The 10926-nt window shown below is 40.5% G+C and overlaps 1 long non-coding RNA gene across 1 annotated transcript; it reads left to right on the top strand.

The window, feature by feature from the left end:
- Window positions 1–520: 520 nt before the first annotated feature.
- Window positions 521–9463, top strand: LOC122464920. Its single transcript, XR_006289356.1, has 3 exons — window positions 521–762; window positions 6635–6738; window positions 7089–9463. It is a non-coding gene; the product is annotated as an uncharacterized LOC122464920 (long non-coding RNA).
- Window positions 9464–10926: the final 1463 nt, after the last annotated feature.

The raw sequence follows: 10926 nt of genomic DNA on the forward strand, positions 1-10926 counted from the left end.
TTAAAAGGAGCTGAACAATTTAGCACATAAGAGCAGGATACAATTCAGTTATAAAAATGGGAGAAGTTTCACAGGAGTATGGCTTTTTTCTTATTTTATCTGAAAGAGCGCATCAGTCCCTAGTTTATGCATTCTTGAATGAGGACAGGTGAAGATTCCATATGGCATCTTCCACGTGAATTAAACTAACATCAGTGGATCCTCCACATTCTGATCTACTAGGACATGGACATTGATGTTTCCCCATAAAAATGTGTGTATGGTACTCACGGATGTTAGCATATAAGCCTGTTTGTCAGTCTGAGATAGAATTTTGGGTTTAACTTTTAATATTCTTAGATCCTTACTAATATGTGTGAAGGACAAAGATGCTGTGTGCTGTATTTCCCACAACCAGATGGGGCTTTTAGTAGAATGACACTGTGATACAGGAGAGCCAGGGAGCAGTGGGAAAGTGCTAGAGGGGAAATATATAAATTCAAGGCTAATTAAGGCGTGGTTCCCTGTAGACTGGGGAAGGTGGCTGCAGGTTAATTGGAGCACCTGCAGTCAATTAAGGCCCTGTTAGGAACCTAATAAAACCCCCTGCTTCAGGCAGGTAGAGGAGGAGGAGGAGGAAGGAGAGAGGACTAAAGGTTGGAGGTGTGCTATGAGACTTGGAAAATCAGAGACCTGAAGTAAGGGGGACCCTGCTCCAGTAGGGGAGGGAGATTCTTCCCCAGCATCTAAGGACTTCAGGTACCCCACACAAGGGGGAAGAGGGTAAGAACCCACAGGATTGAGAGGGGCTGGGGCTCAGAGTGAGGAGCAAACCCAGACCCCTTCCCTCCTTTACCACCTTCCTGGGCCACTAGTGGGGCCATTGATGCCCCAAGAACAGGGGCAAGGGGTGGCATCTTAGCTCCCTGCCAAGAAAAGTGCAGGACCCACTGGACTAACATTGGCCATCTTGTCACACACAGATAAGGGATGGAGCTAAAAGTGCTACAGGGTATGCTGGGAATGTAATGTATGAGCACACACTTGATGACTGCCTCAACTCCTTATCTCAAAGCAAGGTCAGGCAACCAGTTGGGAGGGGCAAGGCAGGATTTGGGGGTGGGGAAGTAAAACACTAAGAGTCCAGAGAAATGCCTTTCCCCTGACCAAAGCACAACCTTACTCCTTACCCCTCCCATGGGGTACAAATGCGATGGGATGAAGACCCTGACTCAGGACCCTTCAGAATGGAATACGACAATAAGTTATAAGGGGTCTGACTAGGGGTGTGCAGTGCAGATATATTTGGGCCTGCTAAGAAGAAGGGGGTGGGTGGGAAGGGGAAATGGGGGTGGGAAGGGGAATGATAATGGTAATAGGGGGATGGGGGACTGGGAACAGGGGAATGAGGAACAGGGACACAGGCAAGGCTTGGCAGCATCAGAGCTGGGAAGGGGGACAGGGTAAATGATCTGTGGCATCAGAGCTGGAAACAGAACACTGGGAATAGGGAGCTCCAAAGGTATGCAGAGCTAGGGGTTAGAAGAAGGAGTTCTATCTGCGTATAGAACTGTAGTTGGGGGAGGGGAAGGGGAAAACTCTTATCGCTGTATAGACATAAGTCTAATTGGTGTGAAGGGCTTCGGAATATGTTTGCTTGAAACTAAACCCCAATAAACATCACATTGCCTGCACTTCGAACTTCTGATCTTCTGCTTTCTGCCTGCATGACAAGAACCAGGGGAGAGGGTGAAGAGAAAGCGCTCTAACACCAGATTACCTCACTTTGCAGGTTAAATGCACCTTTATTCTGGTCTGTGCCCATATCGTTTGAATACTTTAAGATCATAGTCAAAGAATTAGAAGAGAGGCTGACAACTGTATGCTCAGAAATGTTACAGGTCTTATTGTTTGTGTGGAAAAAAATAACTGTGGCACAATGCCCTTTTAACTGGGACACGGCCAGTTACGCTGGCTTTATGACACAGATGAATTTGTAAAGTATATTTAAAGGTGTATCAACTTGTTTCATTTATGGGCTAGCAGCTTTTGTCATTCTCAAGCTTTTGCAATTTATTCTGTTTGTTTTTCATTTTTCTTTGTAGCTCATAAGCCACTCAAAATCTCCTGGCATCAATTACAATGATGTTTACATTTCTAAAACAGCAAAATGTATGAGGTTATTGTACTTTACAGGATCATTTTGATTTGTTTTGTTCAGATTCTCTTGTCATCACTGTCTAGCAATACTTTTCATAGAATATCAGGGTTGGAAGGGACCTCAGGAGGTCATCTAGTTCAACCCCCTGCTCAAAGCAGGCTCAAGCCCCAATTTTTTCCCCAGATCCCTAAATGGGGCCCCTCAAGGATTGAACTCACAACCCTGGGTTTAGCAGGTCAATGCTCAAACCACTGAGCTATCCCTCCCCCTATATATATTGTCCCATACATATTGTTAAAATGTTAAGTAACCACCTGTGTGAAGTGACTAACTTATGCAAAATGAATATTTATTGATTGGTTGCACTTAGATACTTTTGTTGCCATTTGTAACATCTGCTGAGCATAGTTTTTCAATATGATACTCATGCTTCAGCTGGAAATCCTCAATAATGACATTAGGGGAAATATAGACTTGGGGTTAAAGTGAAGGACTAGGCTGCAACAGAACTGGGTTCTTTTCCCAGCTCTGCCTTCTGCTTCCTTTCTGACTTAGTGAAATTCACTTAGGCCTTGTCTACACTACCTCTCTGTGACTCAGGTTTGCAATCTGCCAAATAGAAATGACTGTTTGCTTTGGCCCTGATGCAAAGCCCATTGAAGTCAACACAAGTCTTTCCATTGATACCAATTGGCTTTGGATCAGACCCTTATTGAATGAAGGTATTGCAAAACTTTATTATTATTTATAAATGCACTTTGAGAACCTTGAATTGTTGACTCTGCAGAAGTGCAAAGTATAATTGTGTCACAACTGTACATAGTTTTAATAAATTTTTACTATGCTAAACACCTTTTCAGGGAACATTAAACAAATACGAGATTTTGTTGCTTGTTTGATATAGCTATGTCAGTCTCAGAGTTTGGTATTATTTCCTTGGGTTTGTAACAAAGCATGAATATTGAATGCAGAACTTTATCATGTGATTTCTCATAGGAGTACTTCATGAAAAGCCATTTCTGATATCAAGGGCTACATGAGATTACCTTAATGAGATTACCTGTTCTTTCACTGCTGCAGAGAAAGCCTGTCCTTAGAGAATCTATTACAGTCCCAGGAATGCTACATCCCTTACCCGAGAAGATTATAAAAGAATATATGCATGTTCTGTTGAGATTAAGTCCCCTCATTTTTTGGAAATACACCATTTTTAGAATTCACTGGCTTACTGTGTAGTTATATTTTAGACTTACCGTCAGGATATTGATCTTACGTGTAAATTGCTGTATCTGCATTGTTCAGGTCCTAGCCAAATTGATCTGTGCCTATTATAGAAGGTATCATGAGGCTTATTTCCAGCTGATTCATTTTATTCAGCAAATGACTTGGAAAAGGACAGAATTTTAGACTTTGACCTGAAACTGACTAAAAAAATTCTTAGCTCTCTGAGGTGCCTTGAAATTAGTCCAAGTAAAATGTTATATTTTGGGGTTGATTATATTTCTTTGTTGCGTTCAATTTCATTCTGTTAAATTACAATAACAATACTGAGATCCTAAAGGAGAATTTGGTAATCAGAATACAGGGATACTGCTATAATAGATCATTACTTCACTGTTAGAAAACAATGTAGTCAATATTAAAAAAAACAAAACACTTTAAGTTAATTAGAAAGTTAATAAATCTCAAGTAAAAAATTAAATTAACTATTGAACAGATAATAACACAAACCAATGGATATAGATCAATCCAAATACACACATTACAAATAAGATAAACAATCATTCTTCATTAGACCCCTGTGAGATTCAGGCTGAAATAATTGCTTTCCTGTGCAAGAAAAGGGCAGTGAATAGGCTGAACTATTTTGAATGTAGATTCCATTAAACCTAAGTAGAAGAAAATGAAAGTTTAAAAAGTTAAAAATATTCCCAATGGAATATGTTTCATCTCTCATGCATACATTCTTTTATACCCTTTGAACTGAATTTCAAGAAGAAATTAAATTGTCCGATACCTTTAAGACACCATGGACAACTTAATTCACTCTCTCTGCTGCTGAGTTCATACTGTAAGTGATTCTGCCTTTAACCTACATATGAGAATGATAGAGTATATCTAATGTTAGGCCAAATCCTCAGCTTGTGTAAATCAGTGTCACTCCTTTGAAGTCAATGGAGTTATGTCAACTTACTTTGGCTGAAGATCTGGCCCAAGAGATAAAACTATCATTGCTGTGTTGTCTAATCATCTTTTTAACTTATCTTCAACAAAACAGTATCACTCTTTTATGTAACTTATTACTAATGGCATAATTATGCTATTATGTAATACTGGCAAGAAAATGTTTTCAAATAAATTTAGCCAAATCCTCTCAACAGACATGAAGGCTATAATTACCTGATTCAACATCATTTATTAAAATGAGTCATTTTTACTTGAAATTTTTGACTTCAGGTCTTTATTTTACAAGATCTCTATCATGCCTAACAGAATAATAATACATTGCCAGATCCTGTAATCTATTACTTAAACACACTTATCTTTAGATTAAAATAGAGAATTACCTATTTCTGTAACCAATACATGAACTGATGGGAGTTTAAAAATATATCTGCCAAGAGGAATGTGTTTTTGAAATCACAGACCTTTCTGTGCATGGGGAAGTGGAATTCGTGGCATCCATTAAAGGGTTAGTTTGAAAATCAGCTCCCAGAAGTTGCAAGATCCATTGTCACTCACTAAGGTAAGTTCAACCACTGGTAACTTGTTTTGATGAAATAATTTGTATTCAAGGTTTTTTCTCAGTACAAACATCACAGTACAAAAAGATAAACTTATAATTACCATCTTAACAGGCAGTAAAATGTTAACAGAATACATAAACCCATTTTAACAATGTAAATAGTAAAATAATATTGACTAAATCCATACTCTACAACTAATAGGGGGACAACACTGACAAGGGAAGTATGAAGGTGGGGGAAAAGGAAAGTTAAGTTAAGGGAGATAGGGAAGGGATGCAGGTCTGGACCCACCATTGACCTTTGGGCATTCCCTGGTTGAATGTTTCTAAAAACTAATCCCATATCTCTTCAAATGTGATTCCTGTGGTAGAAAATGAAATATTTCTAAGTGTGTTTTACTGAATGTGTTTTTCCTTGGTACCCTGATGGAGGTTTGGAGGGGAGTTTTGTGAATACAGTCCCCCACAAGAAGCTCAGCTGAACTCTTACTTCATTCTCACCACATATTTTGTCACCTTGAAGAGAGGATATTTCATGAAATTACCTGTTACTAAGGATTTCCATCATTTTTGGCTGAAATTTCATGAAACTGGCTGTTCTCACAAGATTCCAACTCAAAACACAAAACAGGCCCTCTCCAGGTTTGGATTTGACACAGAAGCAAAACTATGAGGGTGCCAAATCTAGGTGGTTTGAATCTTAACCTACCTCCTTGAAACCTGTGGTCTGGATCCTCAGCAGTGTAAATTCCTCAGCAGAACTATGTTGATTTGCACCAGCTGAGGATCTGGCTCTAGAGGCTTTTGGATGCAAGGTTATGGCCCACCTCCATTAGTTACTATTGTTCCAAAACCAGCTGTTTACAAAAGAGTGGAATTAATGATACTTTAAAAGGAAAACAGTCTTTGAAAGAAATAGTCCACTTCATTACATTGTTTTATCTCTGAAGTGAGACTAAATTGTGGCTTGATGACATTACTGCTAGAGGACTTTGTGGCACCAGAGTTGAGAAGGCAAGAACAAAAACCCTGAATCTGATGTTGTAAAACATGGAGGGAGTTGAGGAAATCAAAGAAGGGAGGTGATGTGGCTGCCTTTACTACAAATTTTGTAGTAAAGGTTCCAATATTTTTCTGATACATAGAATGCTTTTCAGTTAAAGGCAAGACCAGCCCTATTCCAGCTATTTGGCATTGGTGTGCCTTCTCGGCCCTAAATGAGACTGGATTGCATGATGTAAACTGGAAGTGGTATGCTAGACCCAAAAGTCAGTCTGGAGTGTCTTTTGTTTTGAATATGACCCAAAGACTGACTTCAATCTCTTTGGATTGTAGGGTAACTTAGCTGACATGAGGAGCAGGCATAAGTTAAGACAAGTAGCTGCTGAACAAGTAATTGATGAAATAACTTTTCTCAATATGTTTATACTAAATAAGGGAAGCGGCAACTAACTATTGTGGGTTTGTTTATAATGTGTGTGTGGGGGGAGGCAGAAATACCTTGAACTGATAAGCTTGCTTGCAAAGGGATTGGTCCTTACATGCAAAAGGTATGGATGTTAGTAGCTAGGAAAGACGCATATAAACTGTGTAGCGTGTGATGTGAATTGGAATTGTGCTGTTAGCTTGTACCTAAACCCTGTGTACAGGCCTGGCAAGTGTGGAGAAAGAGCTGTTAGATGCCTAATAAAGAAACCTGAGTGATGAACTGGAGTCAAACTGATTTTTTTTTTTTTTGGATCCCACAGAACTCAATGAAGTGTTCTTCCAGAATTCGATGAGATATTTGGGATAAGCTGAGTGGAAAGGTTGTGAAGGGAATCCCAGCATAAATCATGTCCTTTAATCAGGGGTAAATCACATAATATAAAATGCTCAGATTCTCTCAACTAATCTCAGTTTTCCTCTTTTTTTTTTCTCTTATTCTGTGGTTTTTGAAGCATTTAAGTATGACAAATAAGGGTATATTTTACCTGTCACATATTGCACATCCTTGTATAAGGAGTGTAATTCATTCATTGATCTATGAACCCAAATCCTTTAGTGTGCCAGACTTTTTCTTTGGATTTGGGGTTTTTAATCTTAAAATTAAAGTTAAAATGTTGGACCCAGATGGTTTAGGAGAATGAATTACTTCTACAGAGAATCATTTTCAATTAATGCTTGCTGTTCTTCCTTAAGATTGTTTATTTTTATTTATAGAGCCTAAAGTGTGCCTGGTGCTATATAGACACACAGGAGGAAGCAGTCCCTAACCTGAAAGGTTTATAATCTTTAATAAATGGAGGAATTTTTAATTGGAAAAAGGCATATCTGCACTGGATGTGCAATTCTTGTCTACAGTGACGCACATACTCTGTTACTTGACCGTGTACATGCTCTCACATGTTCCCAATAACTGCACCATGTGTCCATATATGCTGTGCTGCACATGAGTATAATACTACGTACACAAGTATATCCATGTCAACACTGCTGTTATGTGATGTTAGCACTACCATTTCAATGGAGGTATCCCAGGGCTGTTTGCATCACAGGGAGATATTCTAGGAATCACCTTGAAGTGTTGCTGGTACTGTCTCCTGCCTTCATGAATTTGCTGATGGTAGTTCCTGCTCACCCCTCCCTCCTGCCAACCTGGTTGGAAGACATGAAACAACTGGATGAGGATCTGGTTCTACTCCTGCACCTTATTGCAAGACAAATGGTTATGTGTTGGAGTAGGCAATCAGCAAGATGCAGAATAGAATCTGGGCAGAACTTTGACATGCTGATGGCTGACCATAATGGTGAATTACAATCCATTTGTGTCCCATGGAACAGATATGGTGAATGCTTGCATTGCCATTGTATGAGCATGGGTGGACCATCGCTTCTGGCGCAGGAGATGCGCATGGTGTGGCAGGATCACATCATTTTGGAAACCTGGGATGATCAGCAGCGGCTTCAGAACTTCCAAATGAGGAAATAGTCCTTCATGGAGCTGTGTGAGGAGCTTGCACCAAACCTCCAGCACCAGCACACTTGATTCAGGGAAGCCGTATTAGCACAGAAGTAGGTGACTATTGCCTTGTGGAAGCTCGCAACACCAGACAACTGTTTGTTGGTTGCACACCACTTGGGGGTTGGAAAGCCCACTGTTGTGGGATCATAGCTGTGCAGGTTTGCATGGCAATTAACACTGAGCTACCCATGGGTGGTTGTCATAAACAGAGTTCCAGAAATAATAGCTGGGTATCAGAGGATGGGATTTCTGAATCATGCAGGGCAGGGGCCACCAGTGGGACCAATATCCCAATACTTTGCCCACCAGAAAGGTCAAGTGAGTGTGTGAACTGAAAAGATTATTATTCATTCATTCTGCAAGGCATAGTGAACCACAGAGGAAGATTCATGAATACCAATGTGCAAAACATTGGAAATGTTCATGACACCCAGGTGCTGAGGACATCAACCTTGTATTTAAGGAGAAGGGACTTTTTTCTGCAGAAATTGATTCTCTCTAGTTGGTCAGTGTCCACTGTTATTTTGAAGCTGATAAAACCACACCCTGATGACATCACCCTGGAAAAGGGGATTTGGTTATGAACTCTAGCTTCAGAACGGTCATGGAGTATGCATTAGGTAGAAGGGGTGGTGGTAGAGGTGGTGCTGGTTGACAGGTCAGTGGCCATGATACAAGGAAGACTCTTAATTCATTTAGTCACCACTACTATGAACTGCCCTTTCTGCAGTCTGCATAACCCCTGAACCATTGCTATCTGCATGCTAGCCAAGAAATGGACAGATAGGTGGACAATGCTTGTTGCTTAATCTGTTTTAAAGCTTCTGCTAATTGCATAATAGTGGTTAAAGGAAAATTAATAAAATCATTGACTTATAGCTTTGTCTGGCTCAGGGACCATTTCAGGATGGAATGAAGTGGGGACAGGGCTTAAAGTTAGGAATGTAGCACCAGAGCAAGAAGGGATATTGGCAGGGAGAGTGGAGGTTCATTGTAATTTACCAGTCTTGGACTCTGGTTACTGCTGAGGCTCGGGGTCCTCAGGCTCATTGCGGGGAGGGGCTTCCACAACTGCCTCCTCCAGGTACAGATGCAAAATTACATGATCCTCTTCCACCAGGTGCAGCCTCTGTGATCCCTGCTGCCAGCTCATCCTGGTCAATGGAAACCATGTACAGGCACTAGTGTAGATGTACCTAAAGAGTCACTCATGGCTCAGCCAATGAGGAACAGAATTAATACAATATGACCAAGGTGTGGAATCAAAACAACACAAATTTCATATTTCAAACAATCACAGGGAATTGCCATAAACAATCTATCACTGAAATTTGGCAACCCACTATGCACACCAAATACATCAAAGAAAATCAAACTCTCAAGGACAATTTGCAGACAGTGTATAATAGGCTTAATTTCATCACATCATTCATTATTAATAAATTAGCTTGGAAAATAATTTGTAGCAATCAGCAACAGTGTGCTTGCCACTGTCCAAACATGTAAGAAAACAATTACTTGATACCCTAAGAAACTTCATCCTAGAGCCCTGGTTGTGAAATGAGATCTACATGGGTGTAGAGAAAATAAATCCATGTAGAAACAAAAAGAAAAGGAGTACTTGTGGCACCTTAGAGACTAACCAATTTATTTGAGCATAAGCTTTCGTGAGCTACAGCTCACTTCATCGGATGCATATTGTGGAAACTGCAGAAGACATTATATACACAGAGACCATGAAACAATACCTCCTCCCACCCCACTCTCCTGCTGGTAATAGCTTATCTAAAGTGATCACTCTCCTTACAATGTGTATGATAATCAAGTTGGGCCATTTCCAGCACAAATCCAGGTTTTCTCACTCTCCACCCCCCCCCCCCCACACACACACACACAAACTCACTCTCCTGCTGGGAATAGCTCATCCAAACTGACCACTCTCCTTACAATGTGTATGATAATCAAGGTGGGCCATTTCCAGCATAAATCCAAGTTTAACCAGAACGTCTGAGGGGGAGGGGGGATGGGAAAAAACAAGGGGAAATATGCTACCTTGCATAATGACTTAGCCACTCCCAGTCTCTATTTAAGCCTAAATTAATAGTATCCAATTTGCAAATGAATTCCAATTCAGCAAGAATTATAACATTCATAAACCAGTTGGAAAACACTTCAATCTCTCTGGTCACGCAATTACAGACATGAAGGTTGCTGTCTTACAACAAAAAAACTTCAAATCCAGACTCCAGCGAGAAACTGCTGAATTGGAATTCATTTGCAAATTGGATACTATTAATTTAGGCTTAAATAGAGACTGGGAGTGGCTAAGTCATTATGCAAGGTAGCATATTTCCCCTTGTTTTTTCCTATCCCCCCTCCCCCTCAGACGTTCTGGTTAAACTTGGATTTATGCTGGAAATGGCCCACCTTGATTATCATACACATTGTAAGGAGAGTGGTCAGTTTGGATGAGCTATTACCAGCAGGAGAGTGAGTTTGTGTGTGTATGGGGGTGGGGGGGTGAGAAAACCTGGATTTGTGCTGGAAATGGCCCACCTTGATTATCATACACATTGCAAAGAGAGTGGTCACTTTGGCTGGGCTATTACCAGCAGGAGAGTGAGTTTGTTGGGGGGTGGGGGAGGGGGCGGAGGGTGAGAAAACCTGGATTTGTGCTGGAAATGGCCCAACTTGATTATTATACACATTGTAAGGAAAGTGATCACTTTAGATAAGCTATTACCAGCAGGAGAGTGGGGTGGGAGGAGGTATTGTTTCATGGTCTCTGTGTATATAATGTCTTCTGCAGTTTCCACAATATGCATCCGATGAAGTGAGCTGTAGCTCACGAAAGCTTATGCTCAAATAAATTGGTTAGTCTCTAAGGTGCCACAAGTACTCCTTTTCTTTTTGTGAATACAGACTAACACGGCTGTTACTCTGAAACCATGTAGAAACAGTACTGCTCATTCAGTGATGATATAGTGGTTAGTTGTGCAGTTGGTTTGCAGTATTTTTGGTGGATAGCTTTTTTGC

Source organism: Chelonia mydas, chromosome 3, assembly GCF_015237465.2.
Source record: "Chelonia mydas isolate rCheMyd1 chromosome 3, rCheMyd1.pri.v2, whole genome shotgun sequence".
Taxonomy (NCBI): Eukaryota; Metazoa; Chordata; order Testudines; family Cheloniidae; genus Chelonia; species Chelonia mydas.